This window comes from Giraffa tippelskirchi, chromosome 4, assembly GCF_054371585.1.
Source record: "Giraffa tippelskirchi isolate mGirTip1 chromosome 4, T2T-mGirTip1v1.2.pri, whole genome shotgun sequence".
NCBI lineage: Eukaryota > Metazoa > Chordata > Mammalia > Artiodactyla > Giraffidae > Giraffa > Giraffa tippelskirchi.
Genome location: NC_137278.1, coordinates 179749905 through 179774099, shown reverse-complemented (window position 1 = coordinate 179774099; position 24195 = coordinate 179749905). Strand labels below are relative to the sequence as shown.

Below are 24195 nucleotides of genomic sequence, written 5' to 3'. Positions count from 1 at the left end.
CACCTTGGCTTGGCTTAGTGAGACTGATTTCAGACATCTGGCCTCCAGAACTGTAGGAGAATACATTTGCATTGTTTTAAGCCGCTAAGTTAGTGGTAATTTGTCACAGCAGCTGTAGGAAATGAATGCTCCATATTAGGGAGAAGGACTTCTCATTGGTGCTGTGAGGAACTCTGTGGATCCTCTCCTCAGTGAAAAAATCATACCTAATGAAAATTATACAAACAACAATCATCTAAAGCCTCTGAAAATTGTCCTAAGGATATACAGAAAATGGAGAAATAGTTAAAATTTAAGAAAATCTACTACATCTCATGAAGCATATCAAGCCTTTGGCATTCAAGTTACAACTTCCTACCTGTCCCCCAGTTCAATGTAATGGAAGATCTATCCTGGATGGGTGCGGCCAAGAAGGACATTTTCTTTCTTTCTTCAGACTGGTCTAGTCAGGAAAAATCAGGCAAGAGTATTTTAAAAAGGCATCAGCAGCAGCAGCAGCCAATTGGAAAGAAAGAAGTAAAACTATCTCTATTTGCAAATAACATGATCCTGTATAGAACAAATACTAAGGAATATACTAAAAACCCTGTTAGAACTAATAAATGTGTTCAGTGAAGGGGCAGAGTACATGGTCAATATATGTAAATCCATTGTATTTCTATCCGATAGGACTTAACAATTGTAATTCTATCCATCAGCAATATATAATCCAAAATCAAAATTAAGAAAACAATTCTATTTACAGTGGTATCAAAAAGAATAAAATACTTGTGAATAAATTTAGCAAAAGAAATGCAAAATGTGTACTCAGAAAACGAAACATTGTTGAAAGAAAGATCTAAATAAATGAAAGAGGAAGACATTTTATGCCCATGGATTGGAAGATGCAATATTGTTAAGACGACAGTACTCCCCAAATTGATCTACAGATTCAATTCAATCTTATAAAAATCCCATCTACCTTTCTTTTTTTTGCAGACATTGGGAAGTTGATCTTAAAATTTACATTAAATACAGCCTGTATTCATACAAAGAATATATAAAGAACTTTTGCCAATGAAAAGACAAATAATTCAATTTTACAATGGGCAAAGTATTTGAACAGACATTTCTCTTTTAAACCTCTTTTTTTGTTGGTTTGTGGCTGTGCTGTGTGGCATGAGAAATCTTAGTTCCCTGACCAGTGATCAAACCCATGACCTCTGCAGTGGATGTGCAGAGCCTTAACCACTGGACCATCAGGGAAGTCCCTGAACAGACATTTATCCAAAGACAATATACAAATAGCTATCCAGCATATGAAAAGATGTTCAACATCATTAGCCATCAGAGAAATAAAAATCAAATCCACGATGAGATACCATTTCACACACTAGGATGGTTTTAATAAAAAGAGACAACAATAAGTTTTGGTAAGTATGTGGACAAATTGTAAGCCACATACATTTTTTGTGAGAATGTAAAATGCTGTTGCTACTTTGGAAAAAGGCAGTTTCTGAAAGTGTTAAACATAGAGTTACCTTATGACTCATCAATTCCATTCCTAGATATATACCCAAAAACATATATCCACACAAAAACTTGTACATACATATCTATAGAAATGTTGTTTGTAATAACCAAAAAAATGGAAACAATCCAAACGTCCATCAACTGATGAATGAATAAACAAAATGTAGTACATCCATTCCATGGAATATTATTGAGCAATACAAAGAAATTAAGGATTGATACATGCTACAATACAGATGAACCTTGAAAACATTATGCTCAGTGAAAGAAGCCAGCCACAAAGACCACAAATTATAAGCTTCCTTTATATGAAATAACCAGGATATGACAATCTATAGGAATAGAAGATAGGTTAGTGGTTGATCCAAGCTAGGGGACAAGGGAGGGGAATAAGAAGTGACTGCTAATGGGTACAGGGCTTCTTTTGGGGGTGATTGAATGTTTCTTTTTAATTTAATTTAATTTAAATTTTTAATTTAATTTCTGTTCATTTACTCATACTGCAAACATTTATGGGACACCAGGAAGTGCTCAGTAATGAAAAGTTAAACAAAAAATACTTTCTGCACCTACTACTAAGCCTGGCATATACTATGTGCTCAAAAATAAGTTTTGATAGCATTGAAACATGTATATTATCATATGTGAAACAGAACACCATTCCATGTTCGATGCATGAGACAAAGGCTCAGGGCCAGGGCAATGGGATGACCCAGAGGGATGGGATGGGGAGGGAGGTGGGTGGGGGGTCCAGGAAGGGGAACACATGTAAACTCATGGCTGATTCATGTCAATGTATGGCAAAAACTATTATAATATTGTAAAGTAATTAGCCCCCAACTAAAATAAATAAATTTATTAAAAAAAATAATAAGTTTTGAATGGATTAATAGATGTATAGAATAGGTCTGGTAAGTAGAAGTGTTCTGTTTGTATTTATTTTTGTAAAACTTTATTAAAGTATCAGAAATGGAATTTTACCAAGAATAGGTAACATTTATATACTAATTTCCTTTCTTTTACAAGTTAGGTATTATAAACTAGTAGGTTGACTGCAAAAACAAATAGCAATAACAAAATTATTGGCCGATGTAGTAAGCTAGATACAACGAAAATGTTCTGGGGCTTATTGTCAGGAAAAAATGGGTTCAAATATCATCTCTGGCACTTACTACCAATGTAACGTAACACAAATTATTTAAGTCTTAGTTACCTCATGAATTAAAGGGGAATAATAATAATAATATACTCCCTACCTGGTAAGGTTATTATTATAGGCATATTTCAGAGATACTGTGAGTTTGGTTCCAGACCACCACAATAAAGGGGATATCACAATAGAGTGACTCACAAGATGTTTGGTTTCCCAGTGCATATAAAAGTTCCATTTACCCTGAACTGTAATCTAGTAAGTGTTCAATAAACTTGAAAAAAGCATATATGCTTTAATTTAAAAAATATTTTATTGTTAAAAAATGCTAACTATCATCTGAGCCTTCAGAAAATTGTAATCTTTTCAATGGGGAGGATCTTGCCAGGATTTTGATGGCTGCTGACTTATCAGAATGGTGGTTACAGAAGGCTGGGGTGACTGGCAATTTCCTCATGTAAGACAACAATGAAGTTTGCTGCAGCAATTGATTCTTCCTTTCCAGAACCATTTCTCTGTACCAGGCAATGCTGTTTGATAGCATCTTGCTCACAGTAGGACTTCTTTCAAAACTAAAATCAATCCTGTCAAACAGCCTTAGCAACTAGGTTTACTTAATATTCTAAATCCTTTGTTGCCATTTCAACAATCTTCACACCATCTTCAGCAGGAATAGATTCTATGGCAAAAAATACTTTATTTGCTCATCAATTAAGAAGCTCATCATCTGCTCAAGTTTTATCATAAAATTGCAGCAATTCAGTCACATCTTCAGGCTCCACTTCTAATTCTAGTTATCTTGCTGTTTCCATCACACTTGTAGTTACTTCCTCTACTGAAATCTTGAAACCAGCAGTCATTCATGAAGTTTAGAAATAACTTCTTTGAAACTCCTGCTAATATTGGCATTTTTACTTCTTCCCATGAATCACAGATGTTCTTAATGGCATCTAGAATCTTGAATCCTTTCCAGGAGGTTTTCAATTTACTTTGTCCAGATCCATCAGAGGACTCACTACCCATGGAAGCTATAGATTTATGAAATGCATTTTGTAAATCATAAGACTTGAAAGTAAAAAATTACTCCTTAGTCCATGGGCAGCAAAATGGGTATTATGTTAGAAGGCAGGCAAATGACATGAATCCTATCACACATCTTGTCAGATCTCCTGGGTGACCACATGTGCTGTCAGTGAGTGGTAATATTTTGAAAGGAATCTTTTTCTCCAGGCAGTAGCTCTCAACAGTGAGCTTAAAATATTCAGTAACCCATGTTGTGAACAGATGTGCCATAATCCAAGCTTTGTTCCACTGATAGAGCACAGGAAAAGTAGAGGTCTCATAATTCTGAAGGGCTCTCAGATTTTCAAAATAGTGAACATTACTGAAGTTCAATCCCTGGGTCAGGAAGATTCCCTGGAGAAGGGAATGACTACCCACTCCAGTATTCTTGCCTGGAGAATTCAATGGACAGAAAAGGCTGGTAGGCTACAGTCCATAGGGTCGCACAGAGTCTGCAAAGAATATAATCATCTGATTTCGGTGTTGACCATCTGGTGATGTCCATGTGTAGAGTCTTCTCTTGTGTTGTTGGAAGAGGGTGTTTGCTATGACCAGTGTGTTCCCTTGGCAAAACTCTGTTAGCCTTTGCCCCGCTTCATTTTGTTACTCCAGGTTTCTCTTGACTTCCTACTTTTGCATTCCAGTCCCCTATGGTGAAAAGGACATCTTTTTTGGGTGTTAGCTATAGAAGGTCTTAGGTCTTCATAGAACCATTCAACTTTAGCTTCTTCAGCATTACTGGTCGGGGCATAGACTTGGATTACTGTGATACTGAATGGCTTGCCTTGGAAATGAACAGAGATTATTCTGTCGTTTTTGAGATTGCACCCAAATACTTCATTTCAGACTCTTTTATTGACTATGAGGGCTACTCCATTTCTTCTAAGGGATTCTTGCCCACAGTAGTAGATATAATGGTCATCTGAATTAAATTTGCCCATTCCAGTCCATTTTAGTTCACTGACTCCTAAAATGTCAATGTTCACTCTTGCCACCTCCTGTTTGACCACTTCCAATTTACCTTGATTCATGGACCTAATGTTCCAGGTTCCTATGCAATATTGTTCTTTAGAGCACTGGACTTTATTTCCATCACCAGTCACATCCACAACTGGGCATTGTTTTTGCTTTGGCTCCATCTCTTCATTCTTTCTGGAGTTACTTCTCCACTCTTCTCCAGTAGCATATTGGGGACCTATCGACCTGGGGAGTTCAACTATTTAGCGTCATTACTATTCACAATACCTCTATGTTACAGGCTGAAAATCTGTGTCCTCCTCAAATTCTTACACTGAAGCCCTCATCCCCACCATGATAGTGTTGAAGGTGGTACCTTTGGGAGGTAATTAGGGTTAGATCAGGTCTTCGAGCCCCCAGGATGGAATTAGTGTCCCCGGAAGGGGATAAGGAGACCAGGGGTCTCTCACTCCACCATGTGAGGAAACAGGGAGAAGGGAGTTGTCTTGAATCAGGAGTGGGGCCCTAACCAAGAGCTGATCACGCTGGCACCCTGATCCTGGACTTGCAAGCCTCCAGAACAGTAAGAAAATGTTTTGTTGTTTCAGCCACCCATGCCATAACTTTCTGTTATCACAGTCTAAATGGACTAAGACACCTCATCTCTCTTTGGCTATCTCTGCTGACAGGTGCCAGGGAATTCATATTAGCTCTATTTTCCAAATATAACTTTTTTTCTTTCAAAAAATACATAAACAACAAATCTATCTTTTGATCTCCTTTCCTCTCCTCACTTTGGAGAAGAAAAGCATTGAGAAACTGTTTCTCAGGAATTTCTATTTTGAGACAGAGCTCCCCTAGCTGGTGTTAATGGATTAATTTCATTCTGGTGCCATATCTGGATTAATTTCAATCTGAGCTCAATTAAAGTCAATTGAAATTTTATATATATATATATATATATATATATATATATATATATATATATATATATATACTGCCTGCAAACCAACCTCTCAGGACTATATTTTCAAGTATACTATCTGGTCTTGTCATGTTTATCACAGATTTTCAATATTAGAGGCCAGCAGACATTCAGTGATTCAGCAAATATGCCAAGCACTTCTTTAGGGACTGGAAATATCATACAAAATAAGAGCCTTGAGGAATATTCTCTCAAGAATAAGCTTCTCAAGGATCTCATATTCTAAGATAAGTGGAAAAGACAAAATAAATGAGAATATAGACATATAAAAATAGCAGTTTTAGATTGTGATAAGAGTTAAACAGTAAATGAGTCACAGTGAAATAAGCAAGGGAAGAGTTTTTAAAGCAGATGACATTTAAGTCACTCATGATAAGAAAAAGCAAGACATACAAAGAACTGGAGGAACCAGGCAGGGCCAAGACTCTGAAAGCTTGGTGTGCTGGAAAAACAGGAGCATGATGAATAAGCAAAGGAAAGAATGGCATGAAATGAAAAACATAAGCAAAGGCCTGATTGTAGAGGGCCTTATAGAACATGGGATAAACAGGGAAAAGATAGGACCTGATTTACATGTTTATTTATTTAATAGCTAGGAAAATGTTCCTGAAGGCTCTGTAGCAACTTTCCTTTCAATTCACTGGCCAGAATTATATCACATGCACTTTTTGAAGTTGAGGTATAGTTGAACGTGTTGAAAATTTCCGTGGTAGCTCAGTTGGTAAAGAATCCACCTGCAATGCAGGAGACCTGGGTTTGATCCCTGGATTGCGAAGATCCCCTGGAGAAGAAATGGTAATCCACTCCAGTATTCTTGCCTGGAGAACTCCATGGACAGAGGAGCCTGGTGGGCTACAGTCCATGGAGTCACAAAGAGTTGGACACAACTAAGTGACTAACTTTCACTTTGATTGTGTTAGTCTCTGTTATACAGCAAACAACTGAATATATATATATATCAGATTCTTTTCCATTTTGTTGTTGCTATTCAACTGCTAAGTCATTTCCAACTCTTTACAACCCCATGAATAGCAGCATGCCAGGCTTCGCTGTCCTTCACTATCTCCCAGAGCTTGTTCAAACTCATGTGCATTGAATCAGTGGTGTTATCTAGCCATCTTATCCTCTGTTGCCCTCATCTCCTCCTGCCCTCAATCTTTCCCAGAATTAGGGTCTTTTCCAGTGAGCAGGTTCTTCCCATCAGGTGGCCAAAGCATTGCAGCTTCAGCTTCAGCATCAGTCCTTCCAATGAATATTCAAGACTGATTTCCTTTAGGATTGACTGGTTTGATCTCCTTTCTGTCCAAGGGACTCTCAAGAGTCTTCTCCAACACCACAGTTCAAAAAGCATCAATTCTTCAGTGCTCAGCCTTCTTTATGGTCCAACTCTCACATCCGTACATGACTACTGGAAAAACTATAGCTTTGACTAGATGGACCTTTGTTGGCAAAGTGATGTTTCTGCCTTTTAATACACTGTTCAGGTTTGTCATAGTTTTTCTTCCAAGGAGCAAGCGTCTTTTAATTTTGTGGCTTCAGTCACCATCCACAGTGATTTGAAGCCCAAGTAAATAAAATCTGTCACTGTTTCCATTTTTTCCCCATTCATTTTAGATTATAAGATATTGAAGATATTATAAAATATTTCCCTGTGCTATGTAGCAAATTCTTGTTGTTTATCTACTTTATGTATAGTTTGTATCTGTTAATCCCATACTCCTATTTTTTCACCCTCCTTTCCCCTTTGGTAACTGTAAATTTGTTTTCTATGTCTGTGAGTTTGTTTCTGTTTTGTAAATAAGTTCATTTGTATTATTTTTTAGATGCTGCATAAGTGATATTGAAGGATATTTGTCTTTCTCTGTTTGAGTTACTTCACTTAGTATAATCTCTAGGTCCATCCATGTTGCTGCAAATGGCAATATTTAATTTTTTATGAGTGAATACTATTCCATTATATATGAATATGTGGTGTGTGTGTATATATATACATATGTGTGTGTGTGTGTGTGTGTGTATGTGTATATATATGTTAATGGACACTTAGGTTGCTTCAGTGTCTTGATTATTGTAAATAGTGCTGCTAGGAACATAGAGGTGCATGCATGTACCTTTTTGAACTTTGAAACTTTCTTTTGAAAGAAAAAAAGTTATATTTGGAAAATAGAGCTAATATGAATTCCCTGGCACCTGTCAGCAGAGATAGCCAAAGAGAGATGAGGTGTCTTAGTCCATTTAGACTGTGATAATAGAATGTTATGGCATGGGTGGCTGAAACAACAAAACATTTTCTTACTGTTCTGGAGGCTTGCAAGTCCAGGATCAGGGTGCCAGCATGATCAGCTCTTGGTTAGGGCCCTACTCCTGATTCAAGACAACTGCCTTCTCCCTATTTCCTGAATGTATGTTCTGAATAGTATGTTCAGGAGTGAGACTAGGCTGCATCATATGGTAGCTCTATAATAAGTTTCACCTGGATGTCTAATCACCCCCGGGTATGGTCCACCTGGAAACCACATAAACTCGAGGTTTCTGATGGCAAGGAAGAAGGGAGGAATGACTGTTGGGTAGACTTTTGATGGAAAGTACCACACAAAACCTATGCTATGCAAGTCAAAGTGACAAGTAGTCAGTTGGTTACACAAATCTGGATTTCAGGGAAGGGTGTCAGATGGTTGGCAGATGAAGTCTTCTACAAATGGCTGATATTTAATGTTATGGATTGGATGAGATCACCTGAGAAAAGTGTTTATATAGTTAAAAGACAGTCCAGTATTATGTTCTGGCATATCCCAATATTTAGGTAAAGGAGAAGAAACAAAAAAAAGACAGGCCAGACCTAGTTGCAGGACAGTATTTGTCTTAGGAGCCAAAAGAGAAGTTTTCCAAAAAAGGTTGGGCAGTTGGATCAGATGTTGCTGAGAGGAGAGTACATTGAGAACAGAAGGAGCGTACACAGGATCTAGTAATTAGGAGATTGTTGGTGCCCCGACAAGAGCTGACTCAGTGACTTCTTAAGCAGAAGCTTGATAGAGTAACCAAAGAATGAATTAAAGCTGGGGAAGTATTTTGAGAAAATTTGCTGTGAAAAGCACAGAAAAATACAATGGTGGGAATCAACAAGGGAAGGTTTGGGTTATTATAATTTGGGAGATTACAGAATTTGTTTCTCTGCTGCCTGGAATGATCTGGTGCAGAGAAAGACACTGATGATATAGAGTAGAACAAAATATAAGAGCAAAATCCTTGGAAAGGTGAGACTGGTGGGATCAGAGTATGAGTGGAAGAATCAAACTCTGATAGGAAAAGATACTTTTATTAAAAAAAAAAAAAAAAGAATACAGAAAGAATATGGGCACAGAGACTGAAAGGTGTGTAGATTTAATAAGATGCAAACATTCCTGTAATATGGCTTAGATTTTTTTCAGTTAAGCATGAGTCTAAGTCATCAGCTAAGAATGAGCTGGGAGACAGTGTGGGAGGTTTGAGGAGAGAGGAAATATGAAATAGTTATTTCAAAGACTCCAAAGGGAACTTTATTAGGGAAAGGTAGCAGAGGCCCTTTGGCAGTAATGTGGGCATATTTGAGGTTTGGAATCACAAATTTAAAGGGCAAACAACAGACAACTGTGATATAATCTCCAGTAGGTAGAGGCATAGAGAAGATGGCTAGTAGACTCTTGTAGGATTGGGGTCTAGCCAGGCAAGTACAGGGAGAGTGGGGCCTATACTTGAATTTAGCAAGTTTTCAAGAAAATTATTTGATAATAGGTTGTGAATTGTAAGCTGGATATACAGAGAAGCCAAGACAATAGTGAAAATTGTGAAAAAGTGGCAGCATCAGTGGACTGGAAGCTTTCATAAAATTAAGGAATAAATGGCAATAGAGGCTCTAGAGTAAGGGAGTTGAAGGACTAGGGACTGTGACCATTAGAACAAGTTCCCACTTTCAAGAGTTAGATTGCTCATACATTATTACTTTGCATTTACTACAACTTTTTCAAAAAGACCAAAGTACCTGCCGAGCCTGGCTTTTGCTAGTAAAGGGTACAATTATGTGTGGCTGAGAAGCAGCCATGTGATTAGGAAGCTATAGTGTGCTAATTCAGCAACGACACAGTAAAATGGACCACATAGCGTGAGATCTGAACAACAGGAATACCATCACAGCATAATGCAAAGAGCTTGGGCTTGAAGTCAGAGCAAACTGATTCCGATCCTGATTGTGGCATACATCTAGGAGTGTATTTCTTAACCACTTTGAATGCTGAATTATCCTTTTAAACTGGGGTATGGTTACCCAGGGGTTATTATGCACCTGAAGAAAGATAATGCATGTAAAGTGCCTAGAAATAATAGGTTCTCAGTAAATATTAACTACTGGAAAATAAAGAGCTATGTTCCCACTGCTGCATGGTAGTCTGGGATCCATCTAGGAAGCTTGTGCTCTGAGAGTAGGCAGTGAAGGGATGTGTCAACCAGAAGGAAGGGAAAGGATTCTCCTTATAGGGTTATGAGTTAGAGTGAAATCTGGCTTGGTTATGTTGGGATTTTATATAATAATATAATAATTTTGATGACAGGAATGAAGGTCTAATTCTTGGCTAGTCATATTTAGAGATCAAAAATGAAATCAAGGTACCTGGATTAATGTTTTTCTTTTTTCAGTTAAGTTCATTTCTGTCACTCAGTCGTGTCCAACTCTTTGAGACCCCATAAACCTCAGCACACCAGGCCTCCCTGCCCATCACCAACTCCCGGAGATTACTCAAACTCATGTCCATTGAGTCGGTGATGCCATCCAACGACCTCATCCTCTGTCGTCCCCTTATCCTCTCGCCTTCAATCTTTCCCAGTATCAGGGTCTTTTCCAATGAGTCAGCTCTTCGCATCAGGTGGCCAAAGGACTGGAGTTCCAGCTTCAACATCAGTCCTTCCAATGAACATTCAGGACTGATTTCCTTTAGGATTGACTGGTTGGATCTCCTTGCAGTCCAAGGGACTCTCAAGAGTCTTCTCCAACACCACAGTTCAAAAGCATCAATTCTTTGGCGCTCAGCTTTATTTATAGTCCAACTCTCATATCCATACATGACTACTGGGAAAACCATAACCTTGACTAGACAGACCTTTGTTGACAAAGTAATGTCTCTGATTTTTAATATGCTGTCTAGGTTGGTCATAACTTTTCTTCCAAGGAGTAAGTGTCTTTTAATTCATGGCTGCAATCACCATCTGCAGTGATTTCGGAGCCCAAAAAAAATAAAGTCTGCCATGGTTTCCACTGTTTCTCCATCTATTTGCCATGAAGTGATGGCGCCGGATGCCATGATCTTTGTTTCTGAATGTTGAGCTTTAAGCCAACTTTTTCACTCTCCTCTTTCACTTTCATCAAGAGGCTTTTTAGTTCTTCTTCACTTTCTGCCAAAAGGGTGGTGTCATCTGCATATCTGAGGTTATTGATATTTCTCCCAGCAATCTTGATTCCAGCTTGTGCTTCATCCAGCCTGGCATTTCTCATGATGTACTCTGCATATAAGTTAAATAAGCAGAGTGACAATATACAGCCTTGACGTACTCCTTTTCCTATTTGGAACCAGTCTGTCTTTCCATGTCCAGTTCTAACTGGAACTGGACATTTATGGTTTTTTTAAATAAATGATAAATCCAAAACTAGGAGACATGGCAGTGGTGTTCCAGATGGTGCATGGTGGCAGACCTATCTCAGTCCAGCAGGAGCATGCCAGTTATTCCCAGCGAGTCTATGGCAATTACAGGTCAGTATTTGTAAATGGGTCCCAAAACCATCCTAGCCTCTACCTCCCTCTCAGTTCCCTCTGATTTCACAGCCCTTTCCTGATGCTATGAATTCTACCTTCCCTAGTTCATCTTGTTTTATAGCATCTAAATACTTTGGCCACCTGATGCGAAGAGCTGACTCATTTGAAAAACCCTGATGCTGGGAAAGATTGAGGGCAGGAGGAGAAGGGGACAACAGAGGATGAGATGGTTGGATGGCATCACCAACTCAATGGACATGAGTTTGGGTAAACTCCAGGAGTTGGTGATGGACAGGGAGGCCTGGCCTGTGGTTCTTGGGGTCACAAAGAGTCAGACACGACTGAGTGACTGAACTGAACTGAACTGAATCTCCTTTTTAAATGGTCTTTTGCTTTTCTGTTAACAGACCACCAGTACTCGACTTGGTCCAGTATCTCTCTTTTTTTTTTTTAACTTGAGATTTTCTCAGAGCTCTTTAGAGGGGCCGCCCAGGTAGCTCAAGTGGTAAAGAATCTGCCTGCAATGCAGGAGACTCTGGTTCAATCCCTGGGTTGGGAAGACTCCCTGGAGGAGGAAATGGCAGCCCACCCCAGTAGTCCTGCCTGGAAAATCCCACAGACAGGAGAGCCTGTTGGGCTACAGTCCAAGGGGTTGCAAAGAGTCAGGCACGGCTTAGCGACTGAGCACAGCACCTCATGGGGCAGCTGGGTTGGGACTGATAGTGTCTGCTACCCACCGTGCCAACCCAAAGTCTTGGTTTTTCAGTACTCTCTGGCTTTAACTATTACAGGAGGAAAAAGTAGACTGGAAATAGGCAGCGAGGAAGTGTCAACCACATATCAGAGAGAGAGAGAAATCACTACTAACTGAACAGATGGCCAAAACAAAATTCCAATTGTAGTGAGTTGAAAAAATTTTCAAATGTGATGTCCCAGTGGCCTTAGAAAATCTCTATAAAGTAGGTGGGATCTACTGGGTCTCAGGAAGTTTACATGCAATCTAGCTTTTCTCTAGAAACTTTGCTTTCAGATTAAGTGTTTACATTTTGGTCTTTAAACTTCATAATTCATTAATATAAAAACTTCATACCATGTACATATCACATATGAGAGGTGGCTGATGCATACATACGCATGTATGTATGTTCAGTTGTGTCCGACTCTTTGCGGCCCCATGGACTGGAGCCTGCCAGGCTTCTCTGTCCATGGGACTCTCCAGGCAAGAATACTGGAGTGGGTTACCATGCCGTCCTCCAGGGCATTTTCCTGACCCAGGGATCAAACCTAGGTCTCCTATGTCTCCTCAATTGTAGGCGAATTCTTTACTGCTTGAGTCATCAGGAAAGTCCCTTTAAAATGGTAGAATAGGGTTTCGATGCCTTTATGTCAAATAGATTGGCCATTCCATACTGTGGTGTTCCAAAAAAAACAATAATTTCTTGTAGAATTTTTTACAATCCAACACACCCAATTTTTGGAACAAGTTACTTTATTAGTAAAAAAAAAAATACGTGTGGTTAAATCTGTGATAAAGGGGTTGTGTCTGTCTTGGTCATTCTTTCATCCCTAGCATGTTGTCTCATTTCCAGCACTAACCAGTTGAATAAATATTTCAACCAATCAGTTTTATCATCCACTAAGTTCCCAGCATCATCTACCCCAAAAAGCATTTATCATTATTTTTAAATAAATTTATTTCATTTAAAATCTTAAAACTGGGTCGACCGTCTCCAGTTGACCAAAATGGTTTCTCTTGACTAAGGGTCTGTGAAAACAGTCAATTTCATTGCAACTGACAGAAAAAATTTTGAAAATTGATAAAAGTAGAGCTTTTAGTACAAATTTGAGTACTTCTTTCTACTTTTCTTTTTTTTTTTTTTTGCCTATTCTGTTACTGTTGTTGAGTCTCTAAGTCATGTCTGATTCTACAGAACCTGGCTAATTCTAGTAGCCCGCCAGGTTCCTCTGTCCATATAATTTCATAGCAACAATACTGGAGTGTGTTGCCATTTCCTTCTCCAGGGGATCTTCTTGACCCAGGCACTGAACCTGAGTCTTCCTCATTGCAGGTAGATTCTTTACCGCTGAGACACCAGGGAAGCCCATTACTATCATCACTAGCAAAGGACTGTTTAGTTATTCAAGATAGAAAATGTAGTTTTTAAAATATAGAGCTATTTTCACTATAAAAGTAACATGTTTATGTTAGAGAAAATTCGGAGAATACTGATAAGCCAAAAGGAATGATCACCTAAAAGCCCACTTCTGTGAGATACTTCTGTTTATGTTTTCATGAGTCTTTCCTGCTTTTAGTCTGTGTGCTTAGTTGCTCAGTCGTATCCGACTCTTTGCGACCCCATAAACTGCAGCCCGCTAGACTCCTCTATCCATGGGGATTCTCCAGGCAAGAATACTGGAGTGGGTTGCCGTGCCCTCCTTCAGGGGATCTTCCCAACCCAGGGATCGAACCCAGGTCTCCCATATTGCAGGCTGATTCTTTACCATCTGAGCCACCAGGGAAGCCCTTTTTACTCTATACATGCATGTTTATTTCCACAATCCTGGGATCATACTGTGTATCTGTTAAATTTTTTTCTCACTTCACAATAGACTGTATTATGTTTTGTTCAAAAATAGCCTTTTAATTCATGTCATTTTCATTATCTTAGAAGTTTCATTAACACATTTGTGAATACTGTTCTTTCCTATCAGCGGTGATGACAAATAATGACCATTTTCTAAAGTGTCAGGTGTTAATAGCATAGCAAGGCAATGAGGTAAGCCAGTTTACTGCCCAGTGGAAAAAATCCAGCACCATTTCCCATTTAGTGTGCCGAGTCTGGAAATGCCAGTGCTGCCTGCTCTAGCTGACTGTTGAAAATACCTTCCCCCAGCCTTTCTCCTGTTTTACTCAGACCTAGCAGTCTGGCACACATGGTCATAGTAACAGCTCGAGCAGCCAAATTTCCTTCGCTTCACATCAGTGAAAGGACAGAATGGCTGGCCTGACGTGCCTGCTCGGGGAAGCAACAGGGGAGCGCCCGGCATGAGTGGGATAAGCTCCTATCTCACCCAGAAAGGCAGTCACCTTAAAAGGAAGTCAGCCTGTGAGTTTATTACTCTCATGCCCTGGCAAAGCTCTAACAAGTTTTATAGGTTTTATGGGATCTTATCTTCTTGATAACCCAGTTTAATCATACAGAAAGTTTATTTTTAAGTATTTTACCTTATATGAATTAGCCTGTAAACAAAGGACTTTTCACGATTATTTTCCTAAGTAAATTCTTTCCACATTACATATTAGGATAACGAGTGCAATGGTCACTGTAATGATATGCATGCATGCCATGGGAATTATTCTTGTCTTCTAATAATGCGTGCTACATCTACTGATTTATCATTTCATATAACAAATATGTACCAGGCAGTGTGCTGAGTGCTGAGGAAATCTTAGAAGGAACTCAGCAGCCTGTCTCAAGGACCTCATGCAGTAGAACTGTGCTGTCCAGTAATGTAGGCATTACCCACATGTGGGTATTTAAATTAAAAGTTTTAATTAATCAAAATTAAATCAAATTGAAACCTTGATTTTTCAATCACCCTAACCATACTTCAAGTATTTAATGGCAGCATGTAGTTAGTGGTTACCATACTGACAGCACAGATATAGAAATTTCTATTATTATATAAAGTTCCATTGGACAACGCTAGTGGAGACACTAAGAGAATATCAAAGCTGTTAATAAATTATGTTTCTGAACCTATCACACTGGATCCATTTTTCAAAACATTTTGATGCCTCTTCACATACTGGTTTTGTAATTACAGAAACAATTCTGTAAGGAAGCTTAAAGAGAGATTTAGGAAGAGGGTGATGATGAGCATATGTTCATTCTTCAGGCAATTTATAAAATAATTTGTATAGACTACTTTCAGCTAACATTTCAAAGCTCAGTATATACTTTGGGCTTATTCATGACAGTGAATGCAATTCATATTTCAAATAATCTTACTGATGATTTTGAATTTCAGGGGTTAATTTCTTATCATATATAATTAAATCATCATTGTTGTAATTGCACAATGTAGCTGAAAATGAGGTTTTTTTTCCTAGGAGCAGGAGTGTCCACTCTGCAATTTTCTTGTTCACTTGCATTTGCGTATTATCTCCTATCCACCATTTGTTTGCAGGTCTCTTTTTAAGCCACGTGTCTGTTTTATGAGGGTAAGCTTTGTCATGCTAAATAATGTGATTTATAACTTCAATTAAGTAGGCACAGATCAGGTGCAACATTTTACAATCTGCCTTCATGGAAGAACCAGGGTGAGCACTACAGTCAGCCGTCAACTCCTGCTCTTTCTCCAGCTGTCTCACACTTGACTGTCCTAACATGGATCACGTGAGACTATGAGTGTAAACATTTAGCAAATGTTAGGAAAACATATTCCCTTTCTTTTCGAGATAAATAAAAGTATAAATACTAGCTCTAACATTTTCTTCCCCCAGCCCTCATCTCATGGGTTGTAAAGCCCTGTTTTGGAGGCTAATCATTTAGATTGTGGTAGGATATTTTCAATCTTGTCCTGTGATTTATGGATGATATTTTATTGGGATCAGCCTCATCTAAAATTATGTTTATTTCTAACTTAATTTACCCCCCTCAAAAATTTACAGCAGCCAAATAAAAATTTATATGGTAGCAAAATATTTTTAAACACACGAAATAGCATACCTGGGATCCTGTGTACTTGGGCTATAAATTTGGTCATTAGCTTCCTAGTGGCCAGTGTGAGTCGGGAAGTATGAAACTAAGGGGGATGATCTCCATACAAATGGACAAATGTAGGCTTAGGAATGTTTAAACCATTTGTCCAAGTTTTTCTAGCTAGTCAGTGACAGACCAGAATGTGAATCCAGTTCAATTTAATCCCAAAGCTATTTATTTTGAAATAAAGGTAGTTATAAATGTTTTCTCCCATTCTCTGGGTTATCTTTTCACTTTGTTTATGGTTTCTTTTGACGTGCAAAGGCTTTTGACTTTAATTAGGTCCCATTTGTTTATCTTTGTTTTTATTTCCATTACTCTAGGAGACAGATCAAAAACGATATTGTGGTGATTTATGTCAAAGAGTGTTTTTGTCTTCCTCTAAGAGTTTCATAGTATTAGGTCTTACATCTAGGTTTTTAATACATTTTGAGTTTATTTTTGTGTACGGTATTAAAGAATGCTCTTATTTCATTCTTTTTTAAAATCTAGTTTTTAAGTGGGGCTAATACTACTTGGGCTTCCCAGGTGGCACAGTGGTAAAGAATCTGTCTGCCAACGCAGGAGATGCACAAGAGACATGGGTTCGATTCCTAGGTTGGAAAGAACCCCTGGAGTAGGAAATGGCAACCCACTCCAGTATTCTTGCCTAGAAAATTCCATGGACAGAGAAGCCTGGTGGGCTATGGGGTCACAAAGAGTTAAGCATTGGACACGACTGAGTACACACATACACAATACTGCTGCTGCTGCTGCTGCTAAGTCGCTTCAGTCGTGTCCGACTCTGTGCGACCCCACAGACGGCAGCCCACCAGGCTCCACCGTCCCTGGGATTCTCCAGGCAAGAACACTGGAGTGGGTTGCCATTTCCTTCTCCAGTACATGAAAGGGAAAAGTGAAAGTGAAGTCGCTCAGTTGTGTCCGACTCTTCGCGACCCCATGGACTGTAGCCTACCAGGCTCCTCCGTCCGTGGGATTTTCCAGGCAAGAGTACTGGAGTGGGATGCCATTGCCTTCTCCGATACACAATACTATTACCATGCAAATTCTTATAAAGATTAAATTAGACGGTATATTAGTTTCTGAGTACTTCACAGGCATACAATCTGCTGTGCTCCGTGTGCTCAGTGGTATCCAACCATTGTGACCCCATGGACTGTAGCCCACCAGGCTCCTCTGTCTACGGAATTTTTCAGGCGAGAATACTGGAGTGGGTTGTCATTTTCTCCTCGTGGGGATATTCCCAACCCAGAGATTGAACCCACCTCTCCTGTGTCTCCTGCATTGCAGGTGGATTCTTTACCCGCTGAGCCATACAATCCGAAAGCTAGATCAAAAATCAAGATGTCACCAGGGTTGCTTCCTTCTGAGTGTTCTGAGGGACAATCTGTTTGTTCTATGCCTGTCTTGGCTTCTGGTGACCGCCGCAGTCCTTGGTGTTTTTGGCTGACAGATCATCCTTCTATTCCCTGCCTGTGTCCTCACACTGGGATCTTCCTCTGTTTCTGTGTCTCTTCTCATCTTCTTATATTAATATAAGCACTTCTGCAGATACACATTGAATTAATATATACCTACTAGTCCAGTAACTAATGACACCTGGGACATCCAAATATGGTCACATTCTGAGGTACTGGGGTTGAAAGTGAAAGTTGCTCAGTCGTGTGCGATCCCATGGACTATACAATCCATGGGATTCTCCAGGCTAGAATACTGGAGTGGGAAGCCATTCCCTTCTCCAGGGGATCTTCCTGACCCAGGAATCAAACGGGGCTCTCCTGAATTGCAGGCAGATTCTTTACCAGCTGAGCTACAGGGATGCCCCAACTGGGGCTGGGACTTCAGCATATCACTTCGGAGATCACAATTCAACTCATCACAGATGATGTATGTAAAATCCCTCCACGACAGCCAACACATAGTGGGTTTTCAGGATGTCTGAGTTTCTTTTACTCTCCATTAGACTGAACTTCTGAAGAATAACAATTTTGTCTTATTCCTCTTTGTAGTCTCAGTACCTTGCATACTCATACATAGTAGATGTTTATTAATGTTTCTGGTAGATGATGAACCCCAAACTAGGTGGTGGTCTAGATGGTGCCTGATGGCAGACCTACTCCAGCCCAGCAGGTGGAGGCCAGTTATTCCCAGACAGTCTGTGGCAATTAGGGGTCAGTGTTTGTATAACAAATGGGTTCTGAAACCATCCTTGTCTTAATCTCCCTCTCAGCTCCCTCTGATCTCACAGCCCTCTCCTGTTGCTCTGAATTCTAATTTGCCTCTAACTTATCATTTGATTGTGCTACCTTCTTCAGTTAATCTTGGTTTACAGCATCCAAACTCCCTTTTAAATTGTCTTCTGCTTTCCTGTTGATGGACTGCAAGTACCTGACTTGGCCCTGGATCTCTTTGGGTTTAACTTGAGATTTTCTCAAAGCTCCTTAGAGGGGCAGCTAGGCTGGGACTGACGGTGTCCGCTACCCACATGTGTTAATCTGAAGGCCTGGCTTTTCAGTACTCCCTGGCTTTGACTATTACAGGAGGAAAAAGTAGACTGAACATATGCAGCAGGGAAACATATTTCAGAGAAATACCACCATCAGCAAATCCTCTCAGTTTATATACTATAATACAAATTGATGTGAGTGAAAAGTTAGAATTAAAGAGTCGTCTATATTCATTTCTACACTCATTATTTTTAGGTAAAAATAACCACCAAAGCCAGGTTAAACTAGTAGATAATATCTTACAATGAATAAAGATTGTCTGTAATTAGCAAAACTAACAGTCCCCTGGCTATATTTATCTATAAATGGATAATACTTATAGATGATTATATTGTATAGGTAAAAAACTCATTACAGCTTTCATATATCATACTTACCTAAGACACTTCTTTTCTATCAGTGTAACTAATTCAATCCTTAGTTTGTGAAACTCCAAATGAAAATAATTATTGATTACTCATTTTCACTTCAAAGAAATGTAAACAAATACAAAATTGAGTTGGAAAACGATACTCTATTTGGGCGAAAAAAATCAACTAATTAGAATGATGGTTTTCCAACATAAGCCTGTTTACTTCTGCACCATATTGTCATGATTTCGATGAAATGATTTTTAAATTCTTGAAAAATCCCTTCCTAAGTGTGTATGGCCTCCCCTTTTCCACGCAGTCAAGTATCTCATAAACCAGGTTCTTATCCTGGTTTGGTAACAAATTTTCAAGGAGAAATAGACCTTGGCAAGTCACTTGGTCTTTCATGGATCTCTTTTTGCTTACCAGTGTAGTAAGGATATTGGAATATACTATATTTTTAGGTCTCTTCCAGCTTTACAATTTTCAGATTCTATGAATAGAGAAGTAGTTTTGAATTATACTATTCATCTTTTTACAGAAAGCTATTTTTAAGCTTTATGAAGCTTTGTTGTTGTTCAGTCGCTCAGTCTTGTCTGACTCTTTACGATACCATGGACTACAGCACACCAGGCTCCCCTGTCCTTCACAGTCTCCCGGAGCTTGCTGAAACTCATGTTCATTGAGTCGGTGATGCCATCCAACCACCTCATCCTCTGTCATCCCCTTCTCCTCCTGCCTTCAATCTTTCCCAGCATCAGGGTCTTTTCTAATTAGTTGGCTCTTCGAATCAGGTGGCCAAAGTATTGGAGCTTCAGCTTCAGCATCAGTCCTTCCAATGAATATTCAGGATTGATATCCTTTAGAACTGACTGGTTTGATCTCCTTGCAGTCCAAGGGACTCTAAAGAGTCTTCTCCAACACCACAGTTCAAAAGCATCAATTCTTTGGCCCTCAGCATCCATACAGGACTACTGGAAAAACCATAGCTTTGACTAGACGGACCTTTGTTGGCAAAGTAATGTCTCTGTTTTAACGTGCTATCTAGGTTTGTCATAGCTTTTCTTCCAAGGAGCAAGCGTCTTTTAATTTTATGGGTGCGGTCACCATCTGCAGTAATTTTGGAGCCTAAGAAAATAAACTCTGTCACTGTTTGCATTTCTTCCCCATCTATTTGCCATGAAGTGATGGGAACGAATGCCATGATCTTAGTTTTCTGAATGTTGAGTTTTAAGCCAACTTTTTCACTCTCCTCTTTCACTTTCATCAAGAGGCTCTTTAGTTTCTCTTCAATTTCTGCCATAAGGGTGGTGTCATCTGCATTTCTGAGGTTATAGATATTTCTGCCGGCAAGCTTGATTCCAGCTTGTGCTTCATCCGGCCTGGCATTTTGCATGATGTACTCTGCATGTAAGTTAAATAAGCAGGGTAACAATATACAGCCTTGACTCAGTCCTTTCCCAATTTTGAAGAAGTTTGTTGCTCTACGTTCAGTTCTAACTGTTGCTTCTTGACCTGCATACAGGTTTCTCAGGAGGCAGGTCAGGTGGTCTGGTATTTCCATCTCTTGAAGAATTTTCCAGTTTGTTGTGTCTACACAGTCAAAGGCTTTGGCATAGTCAATAAAGCAGAAGTAGAGGTTTTTCCGGAATTCTTTCTTTTTCAATGATCCAATGGATGTTGGCAATTTGATCTCTGGTTCCTCTGCCTTTTCTAAATCCACCTTGAACATCTTTTATTTGCCAAGAAATCAAGTATTTATTCAAAAATAATAGAAAATCCAATCTACAAATCAACTTCTACAAATAACAGAAAAGCATGCTGGGCATAGATCATCATAAGGTTTCTGCATGGTACTTGTATAATCACACACAGATTTCTTAAGTAAATGAGGTCACTCAGGTTATGCTGTGATTTTCAATATTAAGTGAGCAAAGGGCACATTCTGCGAATTTCCAGGGTTGATTCTGTACAAGTAGTTATTTTGCATATACAGCAAGCTGTGTCTATTTAAGGACAAAAATCCATTCACCAAAGTCACCTTTACAAATTTTTAGAAATGTGTAAGTTTCAGCAATGCTTATAGTATACTAGATTGATTAGATTTTTTTTAAAGACACTTTGAAATTGCACTTAATTTTGAACTAAGTGCAAATCTACAAAGCAATGGATGAGACTGAGCATACCTTTTCTGTGATGATTGCATTAGGTGTCTTAGACAAAGCTGCAAAGGGGGTCATTAACTCCTAAAGGAGCAATTAGGTAAAAGTGCTGTAATTTGCCAAATGTATAGTACTCTTTCCTGGAAAATGCCATAGATGGAGGAGCCTGGTAGGCTGCAGTCCATGGGGTCACTAAGAGTCGGACACGACTGAGTGACTTCACTTTCATTTTTCACTTTCATGCATTGGAGAAGGAAATGGCAACCCACTCCAGTGTTCTTGCTTGGAGAATCCCAGGGACGGTGGAGCCTGCTGGGCTGCCACCTATGGGGTCACACAGAGTCGGACACGACTGAGGTGACTTAGTAGTAGCAGTATAGTGCATGATGCTTCTAGAAGGGTTTCACTCTATGCAAAATTGGTCAAAATAATAACAGATGTTTCAAGTCAATCTTTCTGGGTTTTTTTGTTCATATATATCTAAAGCCCATTTCCTATTGGTTGTTATATTGACCAATTTAGAGATTATCATTCAATTATTAATTACATATTATATCTTGCTTCAGAAACACAAATTTTTACTGCTGATAGAAATACAATACTACAGAATTTTCTAATTTTATGACCCGAATTCCTGTATTATTGTTTTCTTTAAGGCAGCCTTTCCAATACAATATAAAAAGTTCTAAGGTCTTTAACTCTTTACACATGCAAAAACACTCCTATCATCTGATAAGCATGGAGAACACTTTAAAGTTACTAGTCATCTCATCAAGCCAGAAGGACAGCATCCCAGACTGGAGATTCCCTTCTAGAGGGACTTAAAAGTGTGTGAGCCACAGGGAGCTCAACCGTTGATCTGTGACAAGCTAGAGGGATGGGAGGGAGGGGGACATACATATGCTTGTGACTGATTTGCGTTGTTCTATGGCAGAAACCAACACAACATTGTAAAGCAATTATTCTCCAATTAAAAATAAATTTAAAAATAAATCAATAAAAGACTTAAGGAGATGACACGTGGTGAGAAAATTGGTAGTGAAAACTCATAACTCATCTTAGTGTATTATCTTTGAAAAGAAGAAGAAAATCATCAGAGACTAAGAAACAAGCAGAAGATATTCTCAAGATGCCATCCCAAGCAGAAGACAAAGTGCCTGGGGTGAGGGGAGCTACTGCACCTGGAAGGGAGGGCAGGTGTGAGTGGAGCCGTCGTGGGAGAGCTGGGGCAACAGTGCAGCACAGGAGAGGCTCCTGGTCGTGCTCTTTTTCCTTCCTTTGGGAGAAAATATGAAAAGTGAAGAAAGAGGGGATAAGAAACTGCTGCGTATTGAGCTGTACACTCTGTAAAACACTTTACAGAAATTTCATCATTTGGTCATTACAAAGCCCCAGAGATATGTGTGTGCTCAGTTGCACAGTCGTATCTGACTCGTGTCAACTTCATGGCTCCTCTTTTTCAGGCAAGAATACTGGAATGGATTGCCATTTTCTTCTCAAGAGGATCTTTCCAATCCAGGGATTGAACCCACATCTACGGAGTCTCCTGCATTGGCAAGTGGACTTTTTACCACTGTGCCACCTAAGAGATATGTGGTAGCCCTCATTTTACAGATGCCTTCAACAATTCATCTATTTATGTCTAGATAAGTAATTGATCTAGTTATATGCCATTCTGTTAACAAGTGACACCTACAGACTTTTAGGCCCCAAAGCCATGTTCATTGTCCATTTCACCACACTGTCTCCCAGAGAAAAAGGCTGAGGAGTCTGTGTACAGACACTGCGATGTTGTATGATATCACTTTTGGGTGTGCGCGTGCGCGCGCGTGTGTGTGTGTGTGTGTGTGTGTGTGCTTAGTCACTCAGTCATGTCTGACTCTTTGCAACTCCATGGACCGTAGCCCACCAGGCTCCTTTGTTCATGGAATTCTCCAGGCAAGAATACTGGAGTGGGTTGACATTTCCTTCTCCAGGGGATCTTCCCCACCCAGAGATTGAACCTAGGTCTCCTGCACTGCAGGTGGATGGTTTATCACTGAGCCACCAGGTAAGACCTATCACTTTTACATAGAATCTAAAAAATAATACAAGTGAATGTATGTGCAAAACAGAAACAGTCTCACAGATATAGAAAACAAACTAGTGGTTACCAAATGGGAGAGAGAAGAGGCGAGGGGCAGTTTAGGGGTAGGGAATTTAGAGACACAAACTATTATATAAAATAAATAAGCGATGAGAATGTAGCACAGGGAAGTACAGCTATTACCTTGTAGTAATTTTTAGTGGAGTATAAGCTGTAAACACACTGAATCACTATGCTATATGCCTGAAACTAATATAACGTTGTAGACCAACTATACTTTAATTAAATTTTTTAAATTAAAAACAAAAGAAATGGAGGATGAGATGGATAGTGGCTAACTTTTGTTCCAGCATTAAGAAGACTTGAAGTTGGAAGTTTAAGGAGAATAGAGACAATTTCATCTGTGATATACAAATTAGTCTCTAATGAAGCTTTCTTTAATCTAGCTCTTACTGACTAGCTGTGGCTGAATAAAATTTAGGCAATCAACTCTTACTGGCTTAAATATACTTTGTCTTTATGTATGCTTGATTGTCTGCTAGTACCGTTCCTGACACTGTTTCTCTATCCCTCTTTCTGTCAGTAGTTAGAAATGTACCAGAACAGTATATAAAGGCACACTCTGTTGATATTTTTTATAAATCCATTTTAAAGCCATTGACTATCACCCCTGGTGGCTCAGACAGTAAAGAACCTGCCTGGAATGTGGGAGACCCGGATTCGATTCCTGGGTTAGGAAGATTCCCTGAAGAAGGAAACGGCTACCCACTCCAGTATTCTTGCCTGGAGAATTTCATGGACAGAGGAGCCTGAAGGTCTACAGTACATGGGGTTGCAAAGAGTCAGACACGACTGAGCGACTAACACTATCACCCAAT

The 24195-nt window shown here is 39.3% G+C and overlaps 1 long non-coding RNA gene across 1 annotated transcript in view; it reads right to left on the bottom strand.

The window, feature by feature from the left end:
• Positions 1–24195, bottom strand: part of LOC145503683 (uncharacterized) — a 403694-nt gene that overhangs the window by 50262 nt on the left and 329237 nt on the right. Inside the window, exon 5 of the long non-coding RNA XR_014051656.1 lies at positions 22413–22507. This is a non-coding gene — a long non-coding RNA (uncharacterized LOC145503683). The remainder of the gene's footprint in view (positions 1–22412; positions 22508–24195) is intronic.